The following is a 16,814-nucleotide window of genomic DNA, read 5'->3' as shown; positions in this document are numbered from 1 at the left end:
ATACCCGTAGGCCTAGAGAGAGGATTTCTAATAAGAATGTCCTTTGATTAGACTTTTTTCTTTATGTCTTCCTTTATGAAAAAGAAGATAAAATACATCTCTCAGAATTTTTCTTTCCTGGGGAAAGTAATGCTTTTGAGAAGATGATAATTTTTTGTGTTGCTATTTTGTTTTATAAGAGAGTCAAGATTCTCCTCTAAAGTATAAAGCCTTCAAAGTAAGTGTCTCAAAGCTCTTAGCATTTTCTTCCCCTTACCATTATCAAGTTCTGTGGCATTTCCTCTAGATCTTTGTCTTTGATGGGTTTCAGTACTTTAAAAAGGAGTTTTCTCTTTGGTAAATTCCAAGCTAAATCTCCAACTATACTCTTCCTGTCCCATGAATTCCCTAAGTCTACCAGTTGTCCTCTTCCAATCTGGAAAGAATTCCCTGTGTATTCATCTTAATATCTACTTTCCAACTTGTTTTCCAAGTACCATGTCCTTGTTGTTTGAATCACTTAAAACAAAAACAAAAACAAAAACCTGAGTGTGCTAACAAAGAGAAAGACCTCCATCTGGTTTTCCCGCATTCTGGCTATTAGCATTCTGAGGGACCTCTACTTTGTATTTTGTATAGAATTTCTCCAGATTTTTAGAGACCCTGACTCTTTTATTATCCACCCAACTCAATTAACTTTCTTGTACTTAAAATGGTAGGGTTTAAGGATATTTACTGTGTAGCCATTATTTATGGTTTCATTTTCACATGTGGCTCTAAACTGAAAGAAAAGAAATGCAATCAGATACACTTAATTTTGGAAGAGTTTTTCCTAGCTTCAACATATTTAATGATGTTTAAATTCACAGCATATTCCTATAACAGCTATCTATACTGGCCTAAATATATAAACCTAATAATACTAACCTGACTTCTAGATTTGGGGAATAATGGCAAGAGGAAAAAAAAGGATCTTTCCTGGCCTTGACTTGCCTAAGAACAGTAATAAAGAGAATTCCTATTAACCCAAACAATCTGATTTGATAGAATTTCTAACAGTGTAATCTAACATGAAAAAAAATCAGGCAATGTGGAGAAAGATGTTTTGGCTTAAGGAATCCAGCTTAAAAGTAGCTAATTCATGCTTAAGAGAGTATAATCCTTAGTTTTCACAGATTCTGTCCTTCTCTTATTTCTGAACTCATTGGTACTCAAAGTTCCACGTTTCTCACAGTGGTTCCCAATAACAGAGTGAGCATTTTGGAAGAGAGCCAAGATAGCTTTTGCTTAGCGTGGAATATTACATCCTTTAATCTTCAATTTCTTTTGCTTTAAAATAAAGATTATAAAAGGAAATTTTAAAAGATGACGATCAGGAAAAGAGTTACTTACCTTTGTGTCTAATTCCTAAAGATCAGATGCAACTATAGAGAATGCTACTTAATACACATCTTTTTGTACATCTCTCTATATCTTATTCTTGATTTCAAAAAGGCTATCCTGTTTCCTCAAAGGATTTTATAGGTGCAACCCTAAATAATAATGAAAGATAAACATTCTGTGTTGAACTTCAGATTTGTATTTTTGAAGTTAAAAATTTATTTTAAGGATTCTCTGATTTCGGATATAAACCTAACACTATACAACTCATCTTAATCATCCACTTGCTTCTTGAAAATTCTTTCTAAATCACTGTCACCTTTTCATAAATGCTGTATACCCAATACAAGAATTTAGCTTTCCTATTTTCTTCTAAATGATAAATTATTTGGGGAAATAACCCAAAATTCATTCTAATGGTCATTTCTTCATATGAAATCATCCACTTGCTCTTTCTTTATTAAACATCCTTCAAACCAAACATCTTCACTCTATGTAGGAAAGGTAGCTAACAATAGTTTTCACTGACATGATTTAATCTCAAGTCATGCAGTTCAAAAGAATCTTGTCTCTATCATTAATAATGTACAGTTCATTATATTTTAATAAGACAAAGTTGTAATTAGGGTCCATCTGAATAGAGTCATGTGTGAGAATGTAACTACATTTTTTTTCTCAGAAATAATTACATACTCAGAGATTTGCCAAGTTCCAATATGAATATTAGCTTAACCTTCTCTGAAACACAATTATATGGATTCAGAATTAGAGGAGTCCTTATTCTCCAGCACTTATTTCCTTTGAAATTGCACTCCCAACTTCATTGATAAGCAGCAGACTGACTTGATTTGATTATATTTACAGAAATCAAGCCTGTTTCACTGTGGACAAGGCCCTCTGATGTTTACCAATCATACTAAGTTCTGCTTCACTTCTGTTCCTTATAGGAGTCAGAAAGTTCTTGACTTTGCTAGGGGCTCCAAGTTCTTCTTATATGTGGAAGTGATATATTCATAATTAAATCAGTACACTTAAGAATGAAAAGGGGCACTAAAAATAATTAAAATGATCTAATTTTTGAAGTATATACTTACTAACCAACAAAGAAGTATATCATATTAACAGACCCATAAACCATTTTATTCAAAGACTATTTTTCAAAACCAAAATTCTAATAATACAGTATGCATAAACTAGACTGTCCCAGGGAAATTGGAATGTTGTTAACCCTATTAAAATATTATAAAATGAATGTAACATTACACTGAGATCAAAAAAGTATAGTCTGAAAGGGATTAAGCCATAAAGGATAGGCCTGAATTACTCTATTACTTTAGCCCTTGAAGCTTTATGATTTCTGGTTTAGCCGTTGATACAACTATATAAATAAGTTCAATGAATATGTTCAGGGATAAGACCCTTTCTCAAGTTATAAACACGAAACCACAGAATCATATCAACTTGAAAACTATAACGTCTAATAAAACTATGGAATATTCTTAATTTTTTTTTAACGTTTATTTACTTTTGAGACAGAGAGAGAGAGGATGAACGGGGGAGGGTCAGAGAGAGAGAGGGAGACACAGAATCTGAAACGGGCTCCAGGCTCTGAGCTGTCCGCACAGAGCCCGACGCGGGGCTCGAACTCACGGACCGTGAGATTGTGACCTGAGCCGAAGTCGGACGCTTAACCGACTGAGCCACCCAGGCACCCCAAAACTATGGAATATTCTTAAGATATTAGTCTTAAAATATTGGTAACTTGAAACTAAATTTGGTATAGAATAATGAGGTAATTCTCAAGAAAATCTTTGGTTTAGTCATTGAAGATTATTTAAAGTCCATGATAATATTCCTTATAAAAACTGTATTAACTCTGTTAATAATTTGCTATAAAATCATGCTTAGTATATCACATTTGTGCTTACTGTATTCTTCCAAGGCAAGAATAACACTTATTTTTATAGCACTTTATAATTTATAAGCACGATACATATATTATCTTATTTTGTCCACTCAATATATTTGAGAAATAATCGACAACTTTTTTATAAGAGAAGTAAGGCTGTGAAAGAGTAAGAGAACTGCCCAAAATGACATTACTATTAAGTGGTAGAACCCAGGGTTTTGATTACTAATAAATTACACCAGTAAGGAAGCAAGTGATTTCTGGGGAGTATGGGAACTAAGAGGGGAAGATCCTTAGAGAACACTTTTCAGAAATAATTTTTGCCCCTTCTAAGAGTTATGGACCATCTTTCATTGAATCACTAAAATTAAATCTTACACAAATTAAATCTTAGACACAAAATGTCTATTCTACTCCCTTAAGCATCTCAGACTCAGAATCAGAAAATATTTCAATTCTAAAGTAAACAAATTCTGATAAACACGAAACTGTTTAATCATGCTTTTATCAAGTAACTGAAGTATGAAGTTTCCTAATAAAAGGGAGAAACAGAATTGCCTTAGAATTTAATTTTTAGATGTTAATCAAAAATTTTCTTCAAATGTGCTGTGTAATTCAGCATTCGGAGAAATATAAGAAGGAACACAAGGTAAGAAGAAAAAAGGCCTTTTAAGTTATCCCTGAAAACTTTAATCCCTCTGATAAGCAAAAGATACCTATAAGTGGAGCCACCTACTCTTTATATTTTGGGAATGTGACACATTTCCACATGTTTTTGGAAGCATAAAGTCCACTAACAAAAACAAATGAACCTTTGGTTGCTTTGCTTCTGCCTTCCCATTTTCTTGCTAATAACTGCAGTGTAGGCATTTATCAGTGTTTGTATAGACCCTACATGTATTATTTGCTATTTTGAGAAAGGGCTATTCAAGTTTTCTTTTTTTACATCCTAATCCAACGGGCCAAACTCATGCCACTCTTTATACTGATAAAATGTGTGTGTTTCTAAGATAAATGGATCATAATCATAATTGCCTACTAAAGTCAACTTAGCTCAAAAATTGTAACAGTGCCTAAAGTTAAATACAGCCTGATGTCATTACAGGGAATTTTCTCAAACACTGATTTTGATAACTAACATATTTTACAATACTTTATAAATGGTTCTTTTCTGGTTAGAAGACTATTTTGTACCTTCACAAAGTATCCTAAAGTGATACGAATAAACTCTCTCAGTAACCCCACATTTTAAAAACATTTTTAACCCTAGGAGCACCTAGGTTTGATACGCTGTAAAATTATTCATTGTTTTTATGACTTACTCCTAATAATTAACCTATTCTAGCATTGGCAAGTTGTTACATTGTTAGTAGACATGCTCAGAGTCTTGCTAGGTCAGTAGAGTGGCATCTGTGCCCAAATTAGGGAAAACACAATATATAATCAACAGTGCCTCTTTAGAGAAGTTTTGCCCTTTATCTTAGAAGCTTCAGTTCATTTCCCTTAACTACATATAAGCTGCTATTTAAGTATTTAGAAGAACAACTTCAAAACTTGGCATTAACTTTCTGTTGTCAGATTCAGGCTGGGCAACTGGTCAGCCTTCATGCTACTTCCAAAGTTTTAATCAGCTTTATTAGATAAACTCAGGCTTGATGCATGCATTCTTCTTGAATCACAACATTCAAACTCAGATAATCTGAAGAGGACAGAACAAAAGATGAGATTTTTTAGGCAAAAGGATTTGGCTAAACACTGACACTCTGAAGTAGGCATTTACTCATTATAAAAACACCTTAGCTGAAATCTTCCTATTCTCAACCATCTTGAGCAAAGCAGTATCTTCTAAAAATCATTATATTCAGCAGTGGATCAAATAAAAATCATTTGTTGGAACACAAAGTCCATTCATTGGATATTTTACTTAACAGAATAAAATGTTACTCTATTAATATGAAAGTTTATTAATAATTCTTTGATTTTCTCTGGATAGTGGCTTTCTTAACCATAGGCTTAAGTGCCTTTCTGACTCTAATTTTATATATCACGGAGTACATAAATTTTTCTTTTAAATATATCTTTACCAAGGTTCAGGAATGACACAAAAGAATATAACCTAATAACTGAGAAAATACCATTAGATATGGCCATTCTCAGATCCTTCGTAGTGAGTCTTTGTTATTGCCCTAGGTTTCCTCCTTGTCCAGCAATAGGTTTTAAGGTAGCCTACATACTCTTAATAGTGCGAATTTCCTAAAGCACACCTCTCCTCAGAATCCAGGTCCAGTTAGTATTTTTTAAATCTTTCCCTTACTTACAAGAGCCATTTAAAATGCATTAAAACCCTAGTTTTCTTTAAATCTCTTAATAGGAACCAAGGTTACATTCTGTGAGAAGAAGCTTTTCTCAACCTTCATCTGTAGGTTTGAAACCTTGATATTCTCAAACACCACACTTTCATCCTAGGAAAGATTTCAGAGCGTTCAATTCTTACTCCACCTTAATTGATTCTGTTAAGTAGAGTCTTGGATAACTATTTTATCCAATAATAGAAAACAATTAGCCCTATGTGTGGTCTCACAACAAATGTGAGGGGTTTGGATATGCCTAACATTAAATGCTTTTGCTTTTTTAAGGGCATTAAAGAAATCCTAGTAGCCAAAATATTGGAGATGCAGGAGAAAACTATGGCTTCCCTTATGAATTTACACACACTTAAGTAAGATAGACTTATAATTCTAGTAAATAGAACATATGCTGTATCTATAAAACAACAAATACCTTGGTAAAGTTTGAAAACTTTGGTCATATCTGGCTATATTATCAACATGATAATGTCTAAGCACTTAAAAACACCTTGATGTTTGGATTTTTCAGATTTGTTCTAGATGTTTCATATCTGTAGACATAGCCATGCCATATACAGAATATACAATAGCAACAGGCCATTTGTTGTAATATGGTAAATTAAAAAAAAAAAAAAACACTCTCTTGCTAGAGAGATAATGTGTGTAGAAGATTTTAGCTTCCACATTATTTTGACTTTTCTATATATTGGTTAGTGTATATTTTACTGACATTAAATATTTTTTATAAAACATTTCAAACTCTAGATTTACATTAGGAATTTTGACAGATATTAATACATGTAAAGATAATTTATATATATATCTGGAAACCTGTCCTATTATGACCACTTATTTTATACCAGTTACTATGACCAGAGTAGACACTATTCTTAAATATACTTAAATGTATCTCTCTATATATTTCTGACCCTCTTTTGTCATCCATACCAAAAGTATAAGGGTTCTTACAGCATCTTAGCAAGTATAAGCATTCACTGCATATGTCATCCCAGATTCAGTACATATTTCTTCCTTTAATACTGTAACACTGTCATTATTCCCTTTTATCTTTCATTCAGGTCTTAGTTTGTGACGTTTCTAGCCTTTCAAAGCATTAAATTTGAATAAAACTTACCCATAACATTATATTTCACCTTTTAAATACAAAGATATTATGACTATCTGCTCTTACAGAATTCAGTTTTTTAAAATTAAAAAATGCAACAATAGGTAGACCTTCTTAAAATAAAAAAATGGCCAACTCTTCTTTAAATGCTGCCTATTTAATGTATACCCCAACTTTCTTCTCTAAGAACATTATATTCCTTATATACAAGGCTAGACTAATAATAAAACAATTAAAAGTTATATAAATAAGCAACATTTAAATTAACTACATGTAAGTTTATTCTAGCATTTATTGAAATTTGATTGTACAATATTAGAATAAGAGTCTTATTTTTTTCACTATTTTAATTTCACATCTTCTCCAAAAACTAAAGCTAATTTGTACTTCTGTTGGAAAAGAGTAGGAATTATATATCAAAACCTTCTTATAATGTTAGGAAGATGATAATCCAATTATATCAATTTTTTTTATCCTGCCTCATAAAGGATAATGAACTATCCATTAATGTATCTACTTTTTGTGTATATTGCCAAAATGTTTCTGGGCTAAAATATTCAGGTGGGGGAATAAAATGTAATAATATAGTTATATATTAATTACTCTGGCACATACTAAGGCCACTCCACCTATTGGTAATACTTTTGTTTTGCTACCTTTATTCTGAAAGTAACATGCTATATGTTGAGATCCAGTATTCTACAAATAGAGCCCTCGTCAAAAATAACATGACACATTCTATTTAATATTCCACTTGTCTGGCATTTTCATTTTAATCCTGTATTTGTTATTCAGGCTAATTCAGTATATACCGAAGCATTTTTGTTCTAAAACTTTTGTAAATTTCAAGAGTCCAAGGGTAATCGCATTTTCCTTCAAAAACAAATTTCTGTTTGAAGTGTTTTTCTTAGTTAATTTATTTTAGGTAACTGTGCTCTTTACCAAAATGTACTGATGTACTTTCAGAGTGCATTCATTCAATTCTATAAAGATTGTATTACTTTATTTTTCTCTCCAGATATAAATTACAGAAAAATGGAGATGGTACAAAAATCATTAATGTACCCCCCCCCAAAAAAATTCTGTTTTGCTTAGGTTGTGATATTTGGCTCTTATTTTATAGAGAATGTAAGATAGCAATAATAGCATAAACAGATTTAATACCATATAAGAGATAAATTTTAGCTCTTAACTATCAAGGTCCTTTTTCCTGCAAGTCAGGATATAAAAATGGACAAAGGTATGGAAACTAAACCCTCTTCCTTAGCCTCATATAATTCTGAAATGACCAATGATAACAAAGAAAGGAAATGCTAATTAACATAAAGTATTGCCGAAAACGTGGATTTTTTTTCCTTTACGTGTTTTGGAGAAAACACCTAAAGGATAAAAATTTTAAAGTACGCATCAACAATTTGAGATGATTTTAATATTCTCAATGTGTTTCTTGCTAATCCCATTTAGGATTTTTTTTTTTTAACCTGATACCAAAGAAATCTATACAATATCCACTTACAGAACATATTTTTCACCACACATAAAAGAAACCTTCTAAAATCCCTATTAGTAGCTGACCTACAATACAAATTATTTTTAAAAGATACTAATACAAGTAAATTCCTCCTGCACTATTCAAATGCTGACTCTACGTTAACCTTAGGATTATTTTATTCAGGCTATATCCAACTGTTTGTGAGAATAGCTTTCAGTTGAAAGAACACATATAATATCCTAATGTCTATGCCAAAGGAAAAATGAAAATAAATTAAGCAACAATCCTATGTTTACCAGTTAGATTTTTATGCCCGTGCCCTAACTATGTGTCTATCTTTAGAGAATGACTTGTTTAAAACTCTTGAGCTCAAACTTAACCTACCTTCACATGTTGAATATTTAAAACATCTACCTCTACAGACTTACCAATGATGGGTTTTGATAACTTGGTTGACTTTGGCTAGTCCCCTTCTAGTTAAACAGTAAGTTTCACTATTTTTCCTTTGCTTTTCTAAGACGTTAAACAGTAAGTTTCACTATTTCTCCTTTGCTTTTCTAAGATCAGGTTGATTTACTAATTTTTTACACTTAGCTACACACAGTTATATATTTATATTGGTTTTTGTGCCCCTGAATGGATAGCTGTACTTTTAGATGGTCTCCATAAATTATGGAAAAAGGAAGAAGTCCTATATATTCTCCTTAGGCTAGAAAACTAATTTTATGGTATCAGCTACATCCAAAATGTTTTATTTAAAATTTGTTTTGAATTAATTACCTTATTTTTATGTAATAAAGGCTGATTTTTATGTGGGCAACATTAAAATTAAAAAAAAATCTTTCTAGTTTGTGGATTATTAATTGAGGATTATTAATTGTTAGATTACTTTTTAATTCTAGGTCAGACAGTGTCATATGAACGTTAAAATTTTTCCTTTATATTCAGCAAAAAATACTCCTTCCATATTTTAAAATGGTGTAAAAATCCAACCATCAATGTTCACACAATGAACCATACATAGTTTCAGTAATTCATTTTAGTACTTATGGTTTTCTTCTATAATACCAAAATAAGCTTTTTATACATCGTTACTTGACTTATTTAATTACATTCCAGTAATGAATTATTAAATGAAACTGAACTCAGGAATAAAAGGTTTGCTTTTTAAAAATGTAGGGAGTTCCCATAAAGTAAGTTTTACAGAAACTTAAATATAAAAGTTAATGCAATAAATTCATTTTACCAGGATTGAAGATTCTTTGCCTTATGAAAGCCTTTATAAATTGCTTTAGTAAGTGATTTTTAAGGATAATCTGAAAAATGCTATATAGGATATTTTTTATAATGTACCAGTCTGATTATGTTAATAAGTCATAAGCTACCATGCAAAAAATACTGCAGAAGTACCCATCATGCCTTGCTAACTTGGGACTTTGTAACTTGAATTTAAACATAGTTTGAAGAAATTATTTAAAACATAGAACAGAGACGTAGGTGTTCATGGCTTCCAAGTTAGCAAGGCCCTTAATACTTTTTTATACATTTTTAAAAATACAATTTAGAGGGGCGCCTGGGTGGCTCAGTCGGTTAAGCGTCCGACTTCAGCTCAGGTCACGATCTCACGGTCCGTGAGTTCGAGCCCCGCATCGGGCTCTGGGCTAATGGCTCAGAGCCTGGAGCCTGCTTCCGATTCTGTGTCTCCCTCTCTCTGCCCCTCCCCCATTCATGCTCTGTCTCTCTCTGTCTCAAAAATAAATAAACGTTAAAAAAAAATTTTTTTTTAAATACAATTTAGATGATAGCTTAAAGACCTATATAAAAATAGGTTTCATCACACTTCAAGGTGTAGCCCATGTCCAACATAATAGCTACATTTCATTAAAAATGTAAAACATGACATTTTGTGCAGTTCATAACAAAATCTCTAATTAGGGGAAGTTAGAACATGTCTTGACTGTCATGTATGAGATAATTTACCAGGAATTATTCAATATGTAGCATTTTAGTTAGAGTGGAATTTGCTTTGGTAATAACTGTGGAGTCAGTTAACCTGATTTCTGCAGGCTTATTAGGAAAGATGTCATAAGAATACAGTAATAAATGTTCAGTAAATTTATAGAACTTAAATTGTTAGTAAATAGATGAGTCTTTTCATAAGTTCATTTATATTAAAACTGTATGTATGAAATGAAAAAGTTTCAGTGTTTGTGAGCTTGAATAAAATTCTCTGGCTTTGTTACTATAATAGTCAAGTCAAATAAAACTTTTGAGTATTGATATGTTTTCATGTTTAGAGATAAATGTATTATCTAAAGTATTTGTAAAATGTTATTTCAAAATACTTAGATTCATAAATTTATGACAGCATAACTTTCATTTAGAGGAGAACTACTGGATTCAAGAATTTGGAACACTGTTCTGAAAATGAGAAACAAAATAATCTTAAGGAAAAAAAATACAGACTATAGAGTTATTAAAATTTTTAACAAATTTATAACAGCACACATAAGCAGGCTTAGGATATAAAGGGAACTATTGAAAGCAAGAGAGAAATATTTCACGATAAAGGTAAGTAGTTTTTCTAAGTTTCTATTTTGGCACTCATCTATTTCATATCTAGCTATCAAGAATAATCCCCCACCTTGAAACACTCATTGCTGTATTTCAATTAAGGGGTCTTTTTTAGACTTTTCATCTTCAAATCTTTGGTTCTGATTATACTACTTCCTCTTCCCCACAATACACTGCCCTCAGTATATACTCAGTGATTGATTGTGGTGTTGGTGCTGAGGCTCTGGCATCAAGATAAATCTGAGTCTAGGCTCTTCTGTTTTACAAACTATAACCCTGGCCAAGTTACTTAATCTCTCTCTGCCTCAACTTCTCATCAGCTAAACAGAGAAACAAAAATACCTCAGAGTTGATGAGAAAAGTAAATGAGAGAACATAATTAAGGAACACAGAACTATTGGTTCTCTCCTTTCACCTTTGCTTATTACCGAACTAACAATGAAAAATTTTGGCAAAATTATAGCCATGGGATTCTCCCCTTTTAATAATCCAAAGAGAGGACTTCCTGAACAGGTATATTTGCTGACATATCTATTCAAAAAGCAAGTTATTATTTTCACAGAGGCATATATGGAAAAAGTCAAGGTTTTAGAGTCACAAAACCTTACCTGCTATGAAATTTTTATTTTTCTACACTTAGCAATGATACATGTGGTAGTGAGCATTACAGACTGAAGTGCTGATGTGTAGTGTAAGTTTTTACTTTCTCATTGCCTAGTTTCTTTGAACTCATGAATGGCAATTTTGTTTTTTTGCAGACTTGAACATTTCTTGTTAATTTTATCCTTTTATATTTTGAGAATATGTTGTTAGATCATACAATTTCCTAATTGTTATAACTTGCTGCTGCATTATTCCTTTTATATTAAACCTCACTTTATCTTCAGTAATGGTTTCCCCTCTCAATATAGACTGCCTACTATTAATAATACAATACCAGCTTTCTTTTGGTTTATTTATATGCCCAGTATTTCTTCATGTCTCATTTTCTCTTGTAAGTATATGCCTTTTAACTACCTATAGCTAACTTTTTATTAAGAATGAACATTGCTGGGGCACCTGGGTGGCTCAGTCAGTTGGGTATCCGACTTCGGCCCAGGTCATGATCTCACGGTTTGTGGGTTCGAGCCCCACATCGGGCTCTGTGCTGACAGCTCAGAGCCTGGAGCCTGCTTTGAATTCTGTGTCTCCCTCTCTGCCCCTTCCCTACTCACGCTCTGTCTCTCAAAAATAAATAAACATTGAAAAAAAAATTTTTTTAAAGAATGAACATGGCTGTCTTTTGACAGAAGGTTTATCCTTTGATGTTCATTACAATTCTGAGATATTTGTAATTATAATCATTTCTACTGTCTTATTATGGGTTTTCTTTTACCATATTTTTCATTTTTCTTTGCCCCTTTTTCTCCTTCCTGTCTTCTTTTGGATTGAATTTTCTTTAACATTTCTTTTCATGTGGTTTGAAAGAAATACATTGTATTTGTATTATTGTACTGATTTAACCTAAAATGTGTAACATGCTTATTAACTTTATATTTTTAGTATTTATAGCTTTTTAACCAGCAGACTCTTCTAGACTAGTTCAAGGAAAGCCAAATTACTGAAACTATCTTAATGTTTTCCAACATAAAAGTTACTACATTTTTAAAAATATTTGGAGAAAAAATGTGCAGTCGGTCATATTTTTATTGAATGTATTAAGAAAACAGAAATTCTAATCTATAAATCAGAATAAACTACTTTTTGAAAGTACATCTTCATGTTAAATCGCACAAACCAGTGACTATCAACTAATGAGGGATACATGCACAAGACATGAATGACGTTAGGAATGGTAGTATAGAGAGGATAGAACCATTTTTCCCATACCATACACTAAGAAAGGTGGTATCATCCATTTCCAGTTATTCCTAGAGCTGTCCCTCCAGCTTTACCCAGTGAGTCTTCCGGGCCCTCTGCAGATGCTTCATCCAAAATATTCTTCATGACTTGAAGGCAGGGCTCATCTCTCCTTGGAGCTATAATTTTCTTCTTGCAGATGGCACACTTGGTTTCCTGAAACATCCTGACATCTCATACCTTCCAGTTCTTAAGTGAGGAGCTGTGGACTTTAAAATCTATGGTGAGTAGTCTGTGCCATAAACCAAATGATATTTAGTTAACAGCCAAGGATGGAACTTCCGTACTTAGCCTTACCTTACTTTGAAGATCCAAGTATGGCTAAAACTCCCAATAGCTATTCATGAAAAGATGCAGTAGAAAGTATATTATTTCTAGTTGTCAATGCCATAGGAAGAACCTCCTGGTGTGTAGCTCTTCCCAATTCCCTTCCCTTGTCATGAAAATATAAGTAGAAACTGATTAATATGACATAATCTTAAGCAGGGTATTTTAAATATGGTCAACTATTCCCTGTTAGGTGGTTCCCATAATTCAGAGGATCTATAATACTAGGTAACCTAGGACTACCAAAAAACTAAGAGAAAGCAGCAATTTCCCCTTTAAACTCGTTAGTCCCTTCCCCTCAGCTCAAAGTAGTTCTTGGTGATAAAGGAAAGTAGCTTCGGCTGAGCTTCTCTTATCCTCAGTCTCAAAAAAGAATAAGACATTCTCTAAGAAGGTTAAAATCCCCATTAATTAATCTAAATTAGCTTGGTTGTTACTGTTTGGCCCTTCCAGCAATATTAACCCCCAAATTTGGTGTGCTCCTATTGATAAAAGATGACCAATGCTATCTAAAGCTCCCTCCTGTAAGAGGAAGGGTCAGGACCATCTGAGTTGTGCTGAAATGACATATTTCATACTGGTTTCATTTCGCAAGAGACTCAAAGCCTTTCTTCTAAGACTGATCCCCCTAACCTGTGCTCTTGGTTACCCAAATCTATGCTGGAGCTCCCTCCAAGCTCTCAGAACTCGTAAACCTTTGCTGCAAAAATAGACTTATGGCTGTCAATACATCCACACCCTTTTAGGTCCACTGATGTTATTCACTCAGGCAAAAGATGAGGGCAAGGACCCACCAACGTTTACAGCAACCTTGATCTCAACCACCAGAACAGTTGTTCTATATTTGGTAGAACTATGGATAGTGGGGAATTGCCTCCAGGAGACTATTTTAGATCATCATATAGCAGCTTTATGAACCAGGTTTCAGTCAAGAGGCATGGCCTCCCCCATAACTCCGGGTTACACTAATGTAGGCCAACAATGCAACTACATACTTACCAGGGGTAGGGCAGTCAGAGATCTAAGAAACCAGCCCTACATAATGCCCAAGGAGTAATCTGCTAAATGCTTCATACTGCCACTTGCTACTCAAGCTACATCATGATCATAAGGCATCCTAGATGGAGGCCCACCCAACCTAACCAACTACTGGCTTTACTTTAGTTTTGGAACTTCCCATATCTAAAGAGCTATTTCCTGGAATGCCTGGCTGGCTTAGTCAAAGCATGCAACTCTTGATCTTGGGCTTTTAAGTTCAAACCCCACATTGGTTGTAGAACTTACTTAAAAATTAAAAATAAAGAGCTATGTCCCAACCACAGGTCCAACTGTGCAAAAAAAAGACCTGTGTCCATGTTCCAGCCTAGGCCTTCATGAGTACTTTGGCATCAACTTAATTTTCAACTTATCCGGCTCTTCTCAGCCGCTATAGGGGTCATATAGGTCGTTAAGAAAAATAATGAGGCCTACTTCCAGAATAACTTTGAGATATCAGTGAAATCAGAGATGGTATCTATTTGTTCTTCCTGCCTATTCTTGATCTCCATATATAGCCACGGGTCTTATGACTTCTGAGGTGCCTAAGCTCTACGTTCACTTGTAGAATGGCTCTCCAATATACAGTGATGCACCTAATATATACATTGACCACAACTTCTTGCATGACTTCATTGATAGGACTGTAGCCTGCTGAGTTGACAGCTACGTTACTTTAACATGATACATTGTGAACACCTGATCTATCCCCTTCTGCAACTATGCCCCCAAGAGCCCCAAAATGAATATTTAGGAGCCGCAAGGTAGTAGTTTGGGAGAAACCTCTGTTCTGTCAAAGGATGCATAAGATGCCATCTCTTCAGTTTTAAGTTTCACCTTTCCTCCACTTGCCATTCCTAAACTGTTGGATCAAATTGAACACATCAACTAAGTACCCAAAGGATACTTGTTTTACATACCTTGCCCCTGACAGAGAATCCAACTGGTTCATCTTCCATATTACCACAGAGTAACTTAGATCCCCACTTCTTCAGAGTATCCTTTATTAATTATGTATCTGTACTAATTATGCCCTCTCCTCTTTCGATTCTCTATTTTCTTGTGCCCTTTGGTACCATAAATATTCTGGTAGCCAGTTAAGTGCCTCTATAAATGACAAGCTGCACAAAAGGAACTCCATTAACACCCAGCAAGTCAAGATCCAGTGTATTGACCAGCACTAGGCCATAGGAAAGATCATTCAAGTGGAAGTGAATGTCCTTTCATAATAGGAACAGAAAAATTGCTATCAAGGCACTTCAACAGCAGAGGTTATCATACCACTGGTTTTCCAAATCTGTTTTTGTTCATTCATATAAACACATCTCATTTCTTTTACCACTCTGCTCTATCCAGCCCTAGGAGAGATTATACCCCTCCTACACCCCAGTAATCTGCCCTACCAATCCCAGAAGATAGCTAGACTATGTCATGTGGAAAGCCCAGGTTTCCATTATGAAGAGGAGGGTCTGAAGGAACATTTGTAGAAACGGTCCTTCCACCTTTAGAATGCCTTCAAGCATTCTTTTCTAAGCAATGTTTCCAAGCAACCAGAAATCTCTCACCATATTGATTAATAAACAGAAACTGGAGCTGAATAGTAGCACCTAGAATAAATCTGGGGGAACTACCAGCACAATAGTTGACTTCATAGTGAGCTCTCTCTGCTTGCTACCATGATGAGAATGAATATTTCAAGGCAAGTTCTCATTTTAAACTTTGGCCTAGCTATCCAATCACCTATGAAGTATTACGCTGGCTTACTGTGTTGTAGTCATTGAATAAATTGATACCTTAACATCTTCTCTGTGATATTCTCTTATGGAGCCTTGGAGAGATCCCTAAATCCAGTTTGAGATTCTTGGAGCATTGATCATTTCCTCCCTTCACCATCACCTTCAACAAATTCAACAGAACAGATCTGAATAAGGTACTCACAAACTTTTAAACTTTAATAACTTAAGACAGCAAAAGAAATAATCGGTAAAAAGTACTTGAAAGTATATGTATTAACATTTATAACTATTCCACAATGTCTATATTGTATTATAGATTCTGATTTCCCAAAAGAGATCACATAAGGTAAATTATGTATGTGGTAACAAAATTATGATTCAGAAATAAAAAGAAAATATAACCATTTTGAGCTGTTTACAAATTTTTTAAATCATACCTGTAAACCTGTTATTAAAGTTTAAAATTTTTAACATAACCAACTCGAGAGCTTTATAATTTATCACGGATAGTCCAAACGCATTTGGTACATTTACTTATTACCTTACTAAACGTTTAATAGAGTAAATGTCCTTTTTTAGTAGTTTGAAAAAACAGGATTCTGATCTTTTTTTATTGCTTTATGTAAAACAGCAGTGGTTACAGTCTTCCCTTATTTTAAGAAAAGCAATAAAATTTTTCTTTAAATTCTGCCAAATTAGCAGAAAACAAATTTATCCTAAATATTCTGAAATGTCAATGTTAGGTAATCAAATATGTGAAACTGTAGAGCCATCTACTGGTTGAAGTGTAATGTTACAAAGCACAACTATCAAACTATTAACAGAGTAGGTAGGGAGTCATAGTTGTAAGAAATGAAAATATAAACGTGGGCAAAAACCATCTTGTCTAGGACACTGGTTTTTAAAGGCTTAATAAAGAAACCTGTTTATTTTTAATAGGAAACCCAACATATATAACAAAGTAGGACTACTATGTAAAAGCTGAGGTAGGGGGCCTCCAACCCCCAAT

At 33.5% G+C, this 16,814-nt stretch overlaps 2 protein-coding genes across 13 annotated transcripts in view; one reads left to right on the top strand and one right to left on the bottom strand.

The window, feature by feature from the left end:
• RFTN2 (raftlin family member 2) overlaps window positions 1-16,814 on the top strand; it is a 136,068-nt gene that overhangs the window by 3,638 nt on the left and 115,616 nt on the right. For 3 of the 6 annotated variants that reach the window (XM_042995000.1, XM_042994999.1, XM_042994998.1), the window contains exons 1-2: window positions 12,848-12,930; window positions 15,897-15,999. The gene's annotated coding sequence lies outside the window, so the exon portion shown is untranslated. Of the gene's footprint in view, window positions 1-12,846; window positions 12,931-14,413; window positions 16,000-16,814 lie in introns of those variants that run through there. The other 3 variants (XM_042994995.1, XM_042994996.1, XM_042994994.1) reach the window with 3 other exon arrangements.
• MARS2 (methionyl-tRNA synthetase 2, mitochondrial) overlaps window positions 1-16,814 on the bottom strand; it is a 39,341-nt gene that overhangs the window by 20,324 nt on the left and 2,203 nt on the right. For 2 of the 7 annotated variants that reach the window (XM_042994988.1, XM_042994989.1), the window contains exons 2-3: window positions 15,863-15,965; window positions 13,005-13,140 (exon numbers count right to left, since the gene is read on the bottom strand). The gene's annotated coding sequence lies outside the window, so the exon portion shown is untranslated. Of the gene's footprint in view, window positions 1-12,476; window positions 12,940-13,004; window positions 13,141-15,862; window positions 15,966-16,814 lie in introns of those variants that run through there. The other 5 variants (XM_042994986.1, XM_042994987.1, XM_042994990.1 and 2 more) reach the window with 5 other exon arrangements.

This window comes from Panthera tigris, chromosome C1 (genome assembly GCF_018350195.1).
Source record: "Panthera tigris isolate Pti1 chromosome C1, P.tigris_Pti1_mat1.1, whole genome shotgun sequence".
NCBI lineage: Eukaryota > Metazoa > Chordata > Mammalia > Carnivora > Felidae > Panthera > Panthera tigris.
The sequence above is the reverse complement of the archived record's forward strand: the minus strand, read 5'-3'. Positions and strand labels throughout refer to the sequence as shown.